The sequence below is a fragment of the Pteropus medius genome, unplaced genomic scaffold, assembly GCF_902729225.1.
Source record: "Pteropus medius unplaced genomic scaffold, Ma_sr-lr_union100, whole genome shotgun sequence".
Taxonomy (NCBI): domain Eukaryota; kingdom Metazoa; phylum Chordata; class Mammalia; order Chiroptera; family Pteropodidae; genus Pteropus; species Pteropus medius.
The window spans coordinates 5,112,120-5,129,922 of record NW_024341894.1 but is presented as its reverse complement, the minus strand read 5'-3'; the positions used below and the strand labels follow the sequence as shown (position 1 = coordinate 5,129,922).

The 17,803-nt window shown below is 40.3% G+C and overlaps 1 pseudogene; it reads left to right on the top strand.

The window, feature by feature from the left end:
* Positions 1-3,794: 3,794 nt before the first annotated feature.
* Positions 3,795-3,913, top strand: LOC120598325 (uncharacterized; annotated as a pseudogene).
* The last annotated feature ends 13,890 nt before the right edge of the window (positions 3,914-17,803 follow it).

Below are 17,803 nucleotides of genomic sequence, written 5' to 3'. Positions count from 1 at the left end.
GTTTGGACCACATCCTTGTGGCTCTAGCTGCAAGAATGATTGGGTGGAGGCTAGACAGGTAAGACTGATGAAGATGAAGACTGACGGTGGAAGGGAATGAGAATGAAGATGAGGAGAAATTGCTGATGTTGGGTAGGGTTGAGAGAGAGAACTTCGTTATGGTCTTTATGTTTGCAGAGTGTTTCTCAGGTCTGTGATGCTATTTGCTTTTTTAAATAGGACATAGCAGTCTTTGGGTAGCATCTCCTTTTTTTTTCCTTCCCAGATCCACAAATAGATTCCATGCAGATGGGACTAGGTTTAAAGTGAAGGTGAGAAATCTTTTGTTGTAAAGGGATTATTAGAGTGTGGCTATGGAGGAAACTGCCCAGAGGTAAAGAGTTTCCAAGGGACCATTGACTTGTCTGCTGCTGAATTCAATGACTACATGGTCTTTTCCTGGCCTCTGACACTGTTGACCTCCGTTTGGAACTCTCTCCACTTTTGATTTTATTCTCTTCTGGTTTTCCTACCATTCCTGCTCAGTCTCCTTTTCAGCCTCTTCCTCTGTCTGCCCCCTCAATGTTAATTCTAGTCTCCTGACTTTGGCCTTCTTCTCTTCCTGCTCTTCACAGTCCTCATCTGACCCATAGTTCACAGTGGCTCCCAAATCTGTCTCTGGCCCAGACCTCTCTCCTCAGCTCCAAGCCCCTGTGTCCACCTTTCCGTTGCACAGCTCCATTTAGATGTTCCATAGGCATCTAAAAGACAACATTTCTCGATCCAAAATTATTCTTCCCAACTCTATTTTATTCTATAGTCCCCATCTTTAGGGTGACTGTACACCCCAGATTGCCTGGGATGGTCTCAGTTTAAGCCTGTTGTCTCAGTATAATTATTAATAATCCTTCCTTTTACTCTAAAAAAAAAGTCCTTGTTTGAATGATGCGTTACATGGTCATTTTCTCCATTTTGGACAATAGCGTGGCCACTCACTTAAATGCCCATGCCAGGACCTTCACATTTACCCTAAACCCTCTCTTGCTTCACTCCCACATTCTATATTGTTCCTCTCACTCAAGTAGATGCTGAGCCCCTGGAGGGCAGGGACAGTGTCTTATTCACTTTATATTTCCAGTGTCAGCCACAGAGTCTGGCCGATATAAGATGCTCAAAAAATGTCAAGTGGAGGACCTGAAGATGGAGTTAAGGGATGGAATTTGAAGCCGTAGGATATTAGGGCTGGAAGGGTGGACCCTTTGGCCTATCTTCTCATTTTATAGATAAAGAAATTGAGGCCCAATGTGGTGAATGAACTTGATCAAAGGCACATGGCCAGTTAGTGGCAGGGTCAGGATTGGATTGCAGATCTGCCAGAATCTGTGTAAGGCTTTTCTAGGTGGTTTAAATCTTCTTCATTAAGGAGAAGGATAGATAGCTCAGCAGTCAGCCTTCATTAGGCTCTTATAGTGTGTGTGTCCTGAGGGTTTTGGGGTGTGGCATGAAGTGAAAGAATAAATATTCTTGTTTCTCATGGGGTTCAAAGACATTGAGCAGACCCTTCCCGGCTTACTTGAGAGGCATTATTACCGGTTTTCTGTTGGAGACATCCTCACCTTCTTAACATTGCCAGTCCAGGTTAAAATACAATCTGATCTGACAGTAACTCAGGTGTTCTTTTTGTTTTCGTTTTTAACCTAAGGATTGGACTCTGTGAAGCACATCCTCAGCATGTGGGAGGCCGTGATATCATTTATTGCTCTGTCTGACACTCGTATTGATGGACGTGGGGATTCTGTCTGACTGCCTGGAGTAGAATCCTTCCCCTCTTCTTTTAGTTTACTTCAGATTCTTCTCTTAGCCCATTCTTAGCTAATACATCACTTCATTTTGAAGAAATCATTCCCTTTTCTAAACTTCATATTCCTCATTTGTAAATGAGCAGGTTAGACTAGATCCTCTCATAGCTGCATTCAGCCCTGAATTCCATTATGTTAAGGCTCCTCCACTCATTGCTTGGAGCAGACTTAGATGTTCATATCTACCATACATGTAATATATATCATATTATATATACATAATATATACTCATATAATATAATATACATGTATTTTAAACCACCAAAATCTATGTCTCTGCTTTGTTCTTGGCCAGATCGAATATCTCTCCTATTCTTACACTTGATACTTAAATTCATCATTCCTTAAATGTCGAATCCTCTTTCTTTTCTAAACACTCTAATAAGCTTATTATTTCAACCATTTATATTTAACATTAAAGTTTAATCATGAAGTTGTTAACCATAGAAAATTATTAAATAAGTGAGTTTGGAATGAGCATGGAACAGCTGAAAAAAATGAGTGAGTATTTCAGAATGAGCACTTTGGATAAGAAATTTATGCATAGAAAACAATGGAGAATTACAATTAAGAGCTCTGGGGATCTCAAACTGATTTGTCCAGCTATTACATAGTCATTTCAATTTAAATTAAAATTGTAACTATTTTCTAGTCTACTAAAAATATGAGGTGTCACGTTAAGAGTTTTAATGGTGCGTTCTCTCGGGAATGCAAAAAAGGGAGATTGTAGCACATAAATAACTATATAGAGAAGAGTGAATAAATTCTCTGCCAAAACTGGATATGATAAAAACAGAAATGACAGTGGATTATTTTATTCCCTCTAGTGAAGCGCAGCTCACACATTAGAGCAAAGAAACAGTTCACAGGGTGTCTAATTCCATATCACTTTGTCAGAGTTGATGAAAAGAACAACACAAAAAATTTTAACTGATTGATGAACTCAGGCAGAAATGAGGCCGCATATTTTGTTCGCAAAGTAAAATATTTTTTTAGCCCCAGAAAGTAGGTTGATATTAATATTTGATAGCCCTGATTCAGAGAAAATTGGATTAGTCAAGGTTTTAACCACTGTAGAACATGTTTAAGGCAATCAAACTTCTGGAGAGGAAGAAAAGATTAAGTCAAAAGTAGGAGAGAAGGCTTCCTGAAGTAGGCTAAACGTGCATGTGTGTGCGTGTATGTGCGTGTGTGTGTGTGTGTGTGGTCATGTGTGGTTGTGCATGCTAGAATGTTGGGTCACAGTGGGCTAGGTCTGATGATGGCATACAAAGATTTGGAATTTTATTGTAATGCCAGTAAATTAAGATAAAAGAAGCAGTATCTGGATGTCTGGTGAAGAAAGAGACTAAAAACCAGGGATGAGAGAGTTACAATAATGAACTTTGGTTGAGCTTTCTGGTAGCCAAGAAGAAAAGGAAACTAGTAGGTTTCATAATTCATGTTGTCATATCAATATTTTTTCCTATTCGTAAGTTCTTGGAGCAATTTGTTGCGTAGAGCAGTGGTTCTCATACTTGAGTACATGCAAGAATTATCTGGGAAGTTTAGAAAATACTGATGCATGAACCCTGCCTCTAAAGATTCTGTTTAATTTGTCTGGGGTAGGATATATATATTTATATTTTTTAAAACTTCAGATGGATTTGATGCACAGCCAGGCCTGTGGCTCCGTGGTATAGAAACTTATGGAAAATAAGTGAGTAATCATTGTTCTTCAGAAGATGCAAAAACTCTTAATACAAGCAATTATATAAGTTTTTAATACAAGAGGAGTATTGATTTGTAGTTTAGTGAAAGTATTTCTCTAACAATTCTAATTCAGTTTTCCTGCCACATAAAATTAAAAGACTCTGTACTCTCAGTAATGTATTCCTAAAAGCAGACATTTTGCATACAAATGCTAATTGGGAGCCAATTTTCCATTATTTTAAATTTAAAAAATTCAAAAATTCGTCTATGGTCATGCTACCCTGAACAAGCCCGATCCCATCTGATCTCGGAAGCTAAGCAGGGTTAGGCCTGGTTAGTACTTGGATGGGGGATCACCTAGGAAGATAAAGTGCTGTAGGCGTGAAAAAAAAAAAATAAGGGATTGTAAACTGACAAGGTCATTGCAATCTGTGAGTCTGTGAGGTAAACCAAGAGTTGCCTCTCTTAAAAAAAAAATTTCAAAAATTCAATGTGTTACATGTCAACTCTAAATCCTCAACCAAATTTTACTAAAACATGACTAAAATTAAGTGCCTTTATTTAAGTTATGAATTATCATAGTAGGATTCAAAAGGCTTACAACAGCCTTCCTATCGTCATTAAATGATAAATAGGATTGTTAACATTTGTTTGTGCATAGTGACAAAGCTTCTTTTAGTGCCAGCCCCATCTGAGACACACCTCCTTTTGGTTGTTTCTTGGTGTGCTTTTCAAAATTTTGCATGTGATTCTGATGGTCTACCAATTGTAGTTGGAATATAATTTGAAGCTTTTCTCATACATTGTTTTATAAATGATGTCACAATGAGTTTTTCTGATAACTTTTTAATAACTTAAACATTTTTTTCCTGAATATTGGCTGAAATATTATATTGAAAGATACGTATACTCAGTGAAATTTAGGTGTTCCTATTTGAGGCATTCTATCAAGAAAATGTTAAACACAAAGCCATTCTGTATTTAAAAAGTCCAAGACAGATGACTAGTGTTGAGAATTGAATTAATAAGGATTTCTTTTCTTTTTTTAAACTGCAAGTAACATAACACCCTCCCTCGTTTAAGTGGTATTCATGGCAAGAAATCCAGAGGTGAATGGTACAGAGTTGGCCCAGAAATATAACAATGTAATCAAGGACTAGGATTATTCCCACGTGCTTAATACTTAACTGCACTCTTCGTGTTGATAATGTCTCCCCTCATGGTCACAAGATGGCTACAGAAGCTTAGAGTACCACATCTTCCATCAAAATAAGTTCAAAAGTGGTAAGGGAGTATAGTGAGAGAACTCATCCTATTAAGTCTCTCTTTTGTCAGGAGCAAAGTCTTTCTTACAAGCTTTTAAGGAGAATTCTCTTAACATCTCACTAGCATCTCACTAGATATCTTGCGTCTACAATCTAATCATGTGAGGAAGATGGGGGAGGAAAAAAGGCCAGTAGGAAGGTCAGTAGAGTCTGGATACTATCATTGATGAGCTGTGTGTCCTTGGGCAGGTCTCTTACCTTCCACACATTAGGATTTTCTGACAGAGCATTTGGCTTGCATTTGAAAGTGTTACTTTAAAAAGTTTGTCTTGATTACAAAGGAAAATCTCTTTGGAAATTTTCAGGTCACCTTGGCATATAAAAATCTAACAAGTTCTGCAGTAAAGAGAAGTGCAGAGAAGAGGTGAACTTTGTCCAATCCAGCATTTCCAAAATATATTTAACCATAGAACCTTTTTTATAAACCAGAAATGTATTAATATGCTGTGCATCCAGTGTTCTATGGAACAGTTCAGGGAACACTGAGCTAATAGATTGACATTTCTTGAAAAGAGGGTCTTCATCTTTAAATTTCCCAGAATTCTCAGTAGAGTTTCCAGATAACTGCTATCAGTCATAGCCTCAATCTCGCTTCCACAGGGAGGACATCTCATCCATCAAACTAGGTCAGAGGATACACATATATCCTGCCTAAATGTATCCTATCTTCCTCCTTTATAACACCCCGATTGCAATAAGTTATTGGGTATAATTATATATTGTCTATCCTTCCAGATAGACTGTAAGCTCCCTGAGAACAGGGAGATGTCTTGTTCATTGCTTTATCTCCAGTGCCTACCACAGCGGCTAGCACATAGTAGGTGCACCATACCTATTTTTGAATGAATGAATGCCTCCCACATGGAAGACTATAGAGGCATCTGTGTAATGGACACTTTGTGTTTAGTTTCCCAGCATTAATTCCTCAACCATCTTCTTCTAGGATTGCCCCCTCCACCCTGTTCCATCCATATGGTAGTTCTCACTGGTCCAGGAGTAAGTACCTGGGCCAGTAAACCCCTCCTGAGGCTTTTAAAATTTGAGACAGAAAAAAGGCCAGGTTTCTTTCTTTTCAGTGGTTAAAAAACTTAGAGGCAAAAGTCGTGAACTTTTGGGCACCATATTTCCTTCTTTATGAACCAGAGAAGTGAAGACTGATTTGGGAATATATATATATATGTATGTATATATGTCTATCTGTATCTCTATAAGAGAGAGCGGGAGAGAGAGATCGATACTCAGACTCATAGGAACCCAGCCGGGGAAGGAGATGAAGAGTGTGCTGACCAAGGCTGAGTTTTGCACCTATTCCTATTCTTGGGTTTCATAAGATTCTCTTTGACCCTTATTATTATTTCTTCTTTCTTGCTTAAGCTCATTTTGAGTTGGTTTTCTGTTTCTTATGAATCCTAACTAATGTAATTTGCTAAATGAATTAATTATTGAGCATGAGTCAGATGGAAAAAGAAAAGGAACATGGGACATTTGGGTTTGCAATTATATATAAAAGAGTGAGCAGAGGAACTGAGATGAATTCAGACTTGGGGAACTAGGACACAAGCAGAGCATGCCAGATTCAAATAGAAGGAAACATTCAATCTATTTATGCACACTGAGGATCAAATGAATTAGGAGGCGTAAATGTGCTTTAAAAACTGAATAGAAGGAACCTTTTCTATAAACCCCAAATACGCATTCTGTTGAAAGAAAAGAGTACAGAAAGCCCAAACCACGGGCATTACCATGAAACCTGATGGCTAACGTTCTGAAGCCATCATTGTCCCTTCTAACACTCAGACCTCTCTGCCTTCCCCGCAAAGAGCACTCAGCTCCACGCTGCCACAGCACCTGGCTCATCTGCACTCTGCAGGTGTGTTCAAAGTCATTCCGTCTCTTGTTCCTTCCCTGCCCTACCTGGAGGAATTCTCAGGCTGTGCAGACTGTGTGAAGGACACCATCAGGGCCACTGTAGGGTGACTCTGGTGACTGAATAATGCATGAAACCAGCAGTGGCCAAGGGGGAGACTCCTTAAGTGGGTGGTGGGTTGAAGACAGGGTCTGGTCTCCATCTGTGGAGACCTGACTTTCCCATCCATGGGGTCTTTCAGATTGATGGCTCAGTCCATGTGGATGAGGTACCTTTAGTAGGATTCCTAAAATGTTTCCTAGCTGTGCTAGATGCAGTTATGGATTGACAAATTAGACAACAGTGCTTAACAGTTTACAAAGGATGCTCATGTCCCGTTCATGTCATTTGGGCCTCACCCTGGGAGGTAGAAGGGTCAGGAATTGTTATCTATCATCTACTGAGGAAAATTGAGGCGCTAAGAAAGCATGACTTGCCCAAAGAAGATCAATCTTCTGGGGTGACTTAAAAAAAATACTCCTAGATTAACTGAACTCATAAGATTTTCTGTTCTTAGGGCAAACTGGAATATCAGAATGATTTCCTTAGAAAAAGTAGTATTCTGATTCCCAAAGCTGTGTTTGAACCAGAATAAACTAGGGAGATTTTAAAAACCAAAGAATGCTGGAGAATCTGATTTCATCGGCCTGAGGCAGGCTCAGGAATCCGTGTCACAATCTCCCCAGGTGTTTCTGATGGGCAACAAGGTGTGGAAACCACCGGTAGGTTGAGGGGAGGCAGGGTGTGTGGGTCAGGACCCTGCGTTCTAGTCTTGGCTTCACCACTGGTTCTTTGGTGACCTTGGACCTCCCCTTCCCTGTCTGTACAATAAAGGGATTGACTTAGAATAGATGATCTCAAAGGTCTCTTCCAGCCCTTATATTGTACACGCCCTTTTAAAAATTGCCCACTAAGGGCTTGGCTTTGCAGAGTCCTGGCCCCTGGCAGCTCTAGAATAAAGAGGAACTTGATAAACTTGTTGGAGCAGATGTTGTTGGTTATAATCTGTTTTTTTCTTCCTCTTGTCTAACAAACTTCTAATTTTATTCAGAGAGCCCTTTCTCCCTGAAATAGCGCTGCGCTTGGGGGGAAAATTGACCGTGTTGATTTTCTAAGCCAATCAGAATAACTCCATTCCCCAGTGTTTACGGGCATGTGACCTATTCCTGGCCAATGAGGGGAAGTTTGGGAAAGGAGGGTACTTGCAGGTCTCAGAGAGCTTCTGAAAGTGAATTTTTTTTTTTTAAACCAATGAATATAAACAAGGAAGCAGACACCCTTATTCTCTTAGCAGCCATCTTCCAACTAGCCTTGGGATGAAGCTTACTGTTGACTGCAGAGCAGACTAACAGTGGATTAGTCAGGGTGATTATCATTAGCTGCTTAACAAACAAACCCCCACGTCTCAATGCCTTAACACAACAGAAGCTTATTTATTGATCATATAAACGCTCATCAGGAGTCTGGAAAAGGCCTTTCATGTGATGTTATGGGCTGAATTATGTCCCTCCAAAATTCATATGTTGAAGCCCTAGCCCCCAGGATCTCAGAATGTGACTGTATTTGGAGACAGGGCCTTTAGATAGATGATTAAATTAAAATGAGGCTGTTAAGGTAGGCGCCCCTATCCAGTCTGACTGGTGGCCTTATAAGAAGAGGAAATGTGGATACACAGAGACACCAGGGATGTGAGTGCACAAGGGAAAGCCCATGTAAGCACACAGGCAGAAGGTGGTTATCTGCAAGACAGGCGAGAGGCCTCAGGAGAAATCAGACTTGCTGACACCTTGATCTTGGACTTTTCGGCCTCCAGACTGTGAGAAAATAAATTTCCGTTGTTTAAGCCCCTGAGTTTGTGGTATCTTGTTATGTCGGCCCTCGCAAACTAATACATATGGTAATTTAGGGAATCATGTTCCTTCCTCCAGGAGGTTTTGCCATGTCCTTGGACCTTGGAGTACTCAGATCTGGTTGGCAAATGAGGGATGATACACAATGGAGGATTATGTGTGGAAGCTTTCTGTGTGCCAGGCTTGGAGGTGGTACACACTTGTACCCACATTCTATTGGCTAGAAGTCAGTCACAGAGCCACACCCAACTGCAAATGAGACTGGGAAATGTGCTCTAGCTGTGTGTTCAGGAAAAAAGAGAATATGAGTCAGTGAGCACCCTGTCTCCACTACAGACAGAAAGGTCTTGGATATGCAATGGCAAAGATAATCCTCTAAATCAACTAATCCAGGAGCCTGCTCTACCTCTGACGTTGATATGTGAGCCAATCCATTTTCTTATTGTTTGGGCTAGCTTGTACCAATCCTCCTGTTCATCACAGCTGTAAACATCCTAACTGCTGCATGTGCCAATTTCTGTCGTCCTCCTCCCTGCTGGCCAGAGTGGTGTTATGGCCATATTGCAGGACTCTGGGGGTGGAAGGGTAGAGGAGGGGTAGAGATAGGGCTTTCACTTGGGTGCAAAGCAGAAGTCAATATTCAAAGTAAAGTGGTCCTGAGCCTTTCTTTCCCAATGGCATTGTGGGACACATTATGCTGAACTAAAACATTCTTAAATCTGATATTACAAAACCAAGTATAGTGGAAATTATGGACAAATTAAAAATTATATTTTCTATACTTTATAATCCATAGATCCCAGTATCTAGCATATCATAATTAATTACCAAATATTTGTAGTATGAACGAACAACAAATGAATGAAGGCTGTCCCTGACTACCTCCAACCTCATTTTCCACCTCATTTTTTATTACTCCCCTTCACGTATCCTCCCCTCCACTGCAGCCAAATGGGCAGGTGCGTCCTGCTGACCAGCGTCTTCCCCTTTGTCTACATTCTTTCCTCTGCCTGGAGAACCTTTCCTCTATGTCCTTCTGTCCAAATCTTGCCTGTCCTCTGCACCCCAGCTCAAGGGCTTTTTCATGACCAGTGCCAAAGCCTCTCAATTAGGCCCCATCTCTCCGTCCTCAGGATGCCGAGGATGCCTTGCCCCTCTCCTGTGTCACTTTCCAAATTCTGCTGGGTCTTTGCAGTTCTTTGTTCTTCATGCATGTGTCTTTTTTCCTCCAGGGGAATGAACGCTCCCTAAGGGCAAGCACAGCCTGATTTGTGTGTGTGCTACACAGCCTAGGACTTTATTCTATGCAGAGAAAGGCTCAGCGATTGTTTCTTGCAACTGAAAAAAGCAGATGGACTGGAAAACCTTACTTTGCAAGAAATACTCCAACAGCTCCTAGTTGATAAATGCAGTGTTTACCATTTGAGCAGATTTGGAATGTTTTGCTTGCTCTTACTTGTCCTATTAAAATTTTTTTAAAAATTGTGGTAAAATATGCATGACATAAAAATTACCATTTTAACTACTTTTCAGTGTATAATTCAATGGCATTAAGGACGTTCACAATGTTGTACATCCATCACCTCTAATTCCAGAACTTTTCATCCTTCCACACAGAAGCTCTATATATACATTAAACAATAACTCCCCATCTCTCCCTCCCCCCAGCCTCTGGTAGCACGAGGCTACTTCCTGTCTCTGTGGATCCACCTATTCTAAGTATCTCCTACAAATGGAATCATACATTATTTGTCCTTTTGTATCTAGCTTATTTTACTTAGCATAATATCTTCAAGATTTACCCATGTGTCAGCGTTTCCTTCCTTTTTAAAGCTGAATAATATTCCACTACATGTGTACATCACATTTTGTTTAACCGTTCATCCATTGATGGACACTTGGGTTGCTTCCACCTTTTGGCTATTGTGAATAATGCTGCTATGAATATGGATGTATAAGTATCTGTTGGAGTGCCTGCTTTCAATTCTTTTGGGTATCTGCTTAGGAGTGGAATTGCTAGATCATGTGGTAATTCTACTTTTAACTTTTGGAGGAACTGCCACACTGTTTTCCACAGCAGATCGCCATTTTACATTCCCATCATCCTTTTCTATTTTTAAGCTGGGATTCATCCTCTGCCACAGCTCTCCAGCATCTCCCATTTATCTTCACTCCCCAAACATCGACTCTGTGTACAAAGCGGATGTGCCTGTCTCACTTATTAGAGAAAAAAAAAGTTGCATTAATAGTTAAAAGTGTGGTATTACAGCTGGGTCTGGCAGTAGGTGATTGATGGCCTCCATTACACCCCATTAGATATTTTATTCTTGTTAAATGAAGAGCAGCCAACTTTGTCAAGTATTTTTAGTTCCCTCTGGTCTTATTGGTCCGAGCTATTCTTCAGGATGGTCTGTAAATGGCCACATATGGCTGAGTGTCTGCAGGACGGATGGCCGTGCAGCTGGCGTTCATTGGCCACCAATTTACCTCGGCCCCCATCATTGTGAGCCTGACAGCGCCGGGGAGCCTTGTAGATCTAACCAAATATATCTATTTTCTAATTGTCTATTTATCACCTTCTGGGGATTTGTGGGCTTCCTATCTGAAGGCAAAGGGGGGATGGCCTTGAACAATGATCCTTGTCAAGGCTCTCGCTCGCTCTAAATTAGGGCCTAGTTGCTAAATAACTAATTTAGTCCTGCTATCAAGCTGAAAAAGTGGGTATTCAGCGCAAAGTGCCAGCTGGGGAATTGATTATGTCTTCTCTCAGCGAGTGTGATAAACCTGCCGCCAAGCCACTATGGAAGGCTGGGGACAGCTCCCCCGGGGCAGTGGCGTTTCATCACGGAGAATTGGCAGAGGTGCCAGGTCTACTCCCCACATGGCAGCTGAAGTCTGAGGCATTGGTCCTGCCCCGCCATGGCGCCCACAGGGAGTCTGGCCTTTGCGGCACCCTCCTGGTCTGTGGCTTCTGCCTGGAACTGTGGGGATGTTTGCATCTGTCAGAGACAGGATCAGGTTGAGAATCGGGGAGAGGAGAGGAAGGTCAGTCTGACAGCCCCAATTTCCAATTAGAGTGAGATTATTGAAGGTAGCCTAAGCCTGGGGTGGGAGAGATGAGAGGGAATAAATAAATGGAAATAGGAGATTCTTAGGAAAATGTGTTAATAACAACTACCAGATTTTGAGCAGAGAAGAGGGCTGGGTAGCTGAAAATAGAGAGTTATGGTTTATTGCTTAAGAAATTTAACAGCAACAAAAACAACAGCAGCGATCAATTACTTAGGACTCCCCTCCCCTGTGCTGTGCCAGGCACTGCACTGTGCCAGGGGTCTTTAGATCCGCTGTCTCCTTGAATCTTCTCAACATCCAGGCAGATCAGGGTTTCTACTCCAACTGAGACTTGGAGAAAAAGAATTTCAAAAATGTCAATCCACTTGTCAAAGACTAAACTCTGCCCATAAATATCTCCCCACCCCAATTTTTTTTACAATGCCTAGAATGCCTCCATCATTTCTTTATTCAACTGATCTTTATTGAATACTCTCCTGGGTGCTGAGGGCTGGAGCGAGGACTCAGTCAAATCAGGCCCTGCCTTCATGGAGCTAATCTTCTAGTCAGAGAGACAGACCACATTGGTGGTTCTCAACACAATGGGACCCAAAGTCCCCTCTGTCACTCAAATCTTTTGAGTAACTCATTTATCGTTCTGAAATTAAATTCATACATAACACATCCTACTTGTTCAGATAATTTAAACAATCAATGTAGCATTTGCACTGTAATATAATGGAGAAGTAAAAGTAATTTTAATAAAATAATATGTATTTCGATATTCAAATATTTGGTCGTAAGTACACCAGAAAGCATCATGAAACATTCAAATGCTTACGCTTACTTATAATGAATGTTCGAATTTAAGAAAAAAGAGATAATAGCGAACTGAATATGCGTGACATTTTCTCTATCTTTGACAATTTAAAATAAGGGCTAAAAAAAAAGATATTGGTAAATATACTTAGAATTGCTTTGAATGTGACAGCTACACATGTAAACTTGCACAAGAGTTGTAATGGTAACTAATATACCAAGAACAGTGTTGCCACTGATGATGTCATTTTCTGAAATGAGAAAACTCCCAATCTCTCGGTTTCCATAAGGTTATATTCTTGGAAAATTCAGTGTGGATTACACCAAGCATACTCTCCTTCGTACTTGTGTATAAGATGAAGTTCAAGTCTAGATTTAGATAACTATAAATGGTTTTTGACCCACATGATGTCTGGTTAAAATTCAGATGTCATAAGGATGCTAGACAACCCAGGCTTTGCCTCCTAATCACTGGGGGTTGGCCTCACTGAGAATCTCTGAACTATATTAAAGACAAAAAAAATAATAAGTAGCGATAACTACAATGATCAAAATAAAACTGGGTGATGGGCTAGAGAGTGTGTGAGGAGCTACTTTGGATTGGGAGGTCAGGGTTTCTGGTTTGGGTTAAATGGTACTTCTAAGCCCAGATGCTCCAGGGAGGAAAAGCAGAAGAGGCATAAGTATCCCTTGGAAGATTCATTACTCCATGAGAAACAATAAAAAATAAAATAAATTTTAAAAGAGGAGGGCCAGGAAGTCGGCTAGCCTGGAGGCCCAAAAAGCTCTGGTTGGGAGCTGCTCTACCAGTTGCTGGGTGACCTTGGGCAAGCCACTTTTTGGTTCATGAGCCTCAGTTTTCTCGTCTGTCAAATGGAAAGAATGATGACCACATTGCTTACAAGTTAATGAGAAGATCCAAAGTGATGGGAGCAAGTGCTTTATACAGCATAAAATTCTAACAGGCTTGTCTGTAACAGGAGAAATTAGAAACAAACCAGAAGCCTCCAAAAGGGGTTGGTTTAGAAAAAGAATGGCACAATCACTGAGTAGAACATTATGTAATCATTTAAACGATGGGAAATAATAGTTAATGCTACAGAAAGATGTTCACAGGGCGTTAAGTGAGAAAAGTAAGTTACAAAATAATATAGAGTATGATCTTATGTTTGCAATTAAGACAGGGAAAGTAAGCAAACAAACAAAAATCCAACCAAGCAACAAAAAAATTGGAAGGATGTATACCAAAATAATAACTGATATTATCCCTAGGAATTAGAGTTGACTGTCATTTTCTTTTCGTTCCTCTGTATAATGAACTGTATCATTTTTGTAATAAAAGAGACAAGACATAAACGTGATTTTTTAAGGTGTTTGTCACACACTAAGACCCCTGTTTGAATCACTAGTACCGTGTCTGGGTCTGTAGCCAGTTTACTACCTTCTTTCTTGCATTTCACATGTGCAAAGAGAAGCAGAGTGGCCACTTGCTGTCCAGGGAAAGCTCTGCCATCCCAAGAAGCAGCTGGTTCTCTTTTTATATTATGTTCTGTGCCCTTAGAGCTTGAGTCGAGCGGGTCCAGGTACGGGGTTACCATGTACCGGAGTCTGGGCTAGGTACTGTTATTTTAATCCTCATGACAGCCCTATGAAGTAGACATTATTATCCCCATTTTAGAGGTAAGAAAAATAAAGCCCAGAAAGATTAAGTGACTCACTGCTAGCCATATGTCTTCTAAGTGGAAGAATAAGGATTTAAAGCCTAGACAACTAAGTCTAAAGCTAATGCTGAGCCTCTGGGCATAAGTTTGTAACCACTTGGGAGATTATTTATTGGCCAGGTTTTCGTGTTTCTATAAATGAAGCTAGAAAATGCCCAGAGCTTCAGTTTCCTCACAGCTGAACACCCACCTAGCAGCCTGGCTGGGAGACAGCAGGGTAGCAGAGGAGAAGGTAGCTGTCTGTACAGAGGCAGCATATGGTAAGCGTAGCTTCCTTTCTCTGGCTTGGGTCTGGGTCAGGATTACAACCCTGCCACCAGCCTCTGTCTCCCCAAACTGAAAGCCATCATGCTCTTGGGTCAGTCTTGTGGGGACTCCCCTGTGAAGCCCCAGCCTGGGAGGGAGGGTCTTGAATTTAGCCAGACTCCTGCATCCAACTGTTCATCACCAGGTGCTCATCCATTATCTCTCAGAAGAGATTTACCTTCTATCCAAGTCCTTACTCTCGTGTTATAAGGCTCACTCTCAATCTCTTAATTTTGACTCACAAAACACTATTTGGGGATAACATATTAGCCCCCAATAACTGCAATCAATGCTATGCTTCGAATGCTTATAAAGGTCACTTATTAGAGCAAAAATGGAGACAAAAACACTAAGCACAGACTTAGTCGTTTTTCCTCATAATTGCAAGTGTTGGATGTTGTAAACAAGCTTTTTAAAGATCTCTTAAAAAAAAAAAACAATACACTAAGTGGTTACTTTGAAAAGCTCATGAATAGAGAATGGGTACTTGGGGCTAGGAGTATAATTTCCAGTGACAGCATCATCCCCTGATGCAAAATGTCCTCTATCTTAAATGACTTAGATAGAAGTGAAGACGCTTCACTCTGGAAAACTATATTAAATGACTTGAGAAGTGGCTCTAGTGGTGACAAAGATACCAATGTCAAAGATGTATGTAAAGAGAATGAATATAATTGTTTCATGAATAGATGTGAGCATGGAAAGGAAGTGTTATTTCTAAATATCCGTGTAATTTGTATAAGACTATTAATATGTTAACTGATAATTAACACATTAATTAAATTAATATTCAATACATTAATTTCAATTAACATTGATTTATAAGTACTACATTGCTATATTAATATGTTTTATATAAGTTACTTTAAATATATATGAAACTAAACTTTTGAATTTATTGAATAGGTAGACTGTGACTATCTCATCTATATTCCTAAAAGTTTATACATGCAAGTTGGTCAAGTTTTGTTTTGGAACTTTCTATTGGAAAAAGGCAGATCTCTCTGTACTTGGGGTTGTCACATGGCTAGACATGTTTACTGTAGGCCTACTATGTACCAGGCATGGTGTCAGGCACACAGGTAGCTTGAGTAGAGGAGAAACCAGAGTCTTAAATGACCACTTGAGTGATGCGGGTCTGCGTGGGAAAAGATCTAATTGACCCTGTGTCTTTCTGACAGCCAGATTGTTGTGCTCACAGGGAGGTGAGCACTTGCCCAAGTTCACATAGAAAAAACCCAAGTCCTATGGCAAGGAGAGGAATGACAAGAGATAGCAAGGCAAATCTGGTCTGGTAGTCAAAGACCACCCTTCCCACCTAGCACTATCCCCACCCCTAGGCCTGAACTCGGCCTAAAGAGAAGCAAAGAACAAACACTCCCCATAGGGAACGTTCTGCTGTGGAGAAGATGTATCTGCTTGCTGGGGAAGGCTGGTGGTCAAATGTGGTTGACTTCAGTAAGGTTGACCATTTTTGCTCAATGCTCCCTAAAATAATTTTGAAACTCTACATCCCTTATTGAACATTTTAAAGTTGACTTCTAGAATATCTTAAACAATTTAAATAATTAGAAAGGATGTAATGTCTTGTGTAGTATAAATATAGAAATTGTAAAATAAAACTCTCACATCACTGTTTTAAATGTGTCCAATAAAATACAAATATCATAGCAATTTGACACCCACTGCCATCCCTTTAAAAAATACACGAATGAGGTCTTATTTAACAGTAGGAAATTGCATTTCCAATCCACTTCCCCCACAGAATTTTATTCTAATGTAATGTATTTTTATGCTTGAAAGTCTTTTATTGATTTTTCTATCATACTTCTCTGCAACAAAAAGGTGTATATAAATTGAAATTTTTTTATATCCTGTGACCATAAGCCTCTAAAAAATAAAAATAAAAAATTCTTTTGGATTGAGTTATCTGTTCAACTATTAATCATACGAATTTGATAAAAATAATATGAATGCATTGCAAATGTTGATAAATTATTAGTAAGTACTAAAATGTATTGGAAATGTTTCTTTTAATGAGATGGATGGGGCCAGGACCTCCTCATAGCTGGGCAGCAACCGAGATCAGGAACCACCTTTTCTATCATCCCCAATGCCCATAGCAGCACCTAGGGCAATACTCATACAGCCACGTAGTCTGTGCACTACAAACTCTAGGGAGAGCCATCCACATGCACTATGATGTACATGGCAACCGCTGGAATTATGCAGTGAATAACCTGTGCAACTGTATGTGGTAGCCCCGGATTTGAGGAGCGGTAGTTATAGTGCCTTAATTAAAGATGGCATTGAGAATGCCATTTGTTGAATTGTCCCTAGAAGTGTTGACTCAGCAGGACAATGCACTGTACTAAGATTCGGGGTGAAAAGATATACAAGTCTGTCTGTGGAGTAGAAGACGGGGGTTTACAGAAGGGAAGATGGGAACGGAAAACTAGAATGATGCTTCCAGCACAGGCAGACAGGCAGATCAGTTTTAGGAAAGCATTCATATGGAATTTCAGAACCAGGAAATGGATTCCCTTGAAGTTCCCTGTGCTAGGTATTCCCTGAAAAGTCTTCCTACTCCAGGCCCAGCAGGGAAGCGGGGTGGGGGAGAGGGTCTGTGAACCTCTGGAGCATCTTCACAGTCCAGTCGACAGTGCCCATGGAGATGTTCATGGAGCTAACCAGATAGGAGGCTTTCTGCCATTAGCCAGATCTTCTGTCCTCTGGTCTTGGAAAGTCCCCTCAGCTAGGACCTCCAAATACACAGAGCCCATACAGAGCCGCTCCCGAGTGTGGGCCTCCTACCAGTCTAAGGAAGAGCAAAATAGTAATGCCTACTTGTTTAGAATTGAATAAGTTCCAAGCAATATTCTCAGCATTTTACTAATCTCATTGAATCTTTCCTCAAACTCAATCAAATAGATACTATTATTGTCATTCTACAGATGAGAAAACAGAGACTTACATATATTAAATAACTTGCTCAAAATCACATAAGAGCATGTGGAGAAGGGAGCTTTCAAACCTGGTCCAGGTCAGGTAAGCTCTAAAGCCTGACTCCTTTTCCCAAAATGCCTCTTTAAAATATGAAAGGAGAATGAAACTTTTATATTTATGAGCCTACTCTGAGCCAGGTGCTTTGCACTTGATCACATTTAAATCTCACTACTATCCTGTAAGGTAAATATTATTATTTTCTTATTACAGATGAGGAAAATGAAGCCCAAGATAGTAAGCTGTAGAGCTGGAGTTTGACCCGGGTCCATCCATCACCAAAGAACAGTC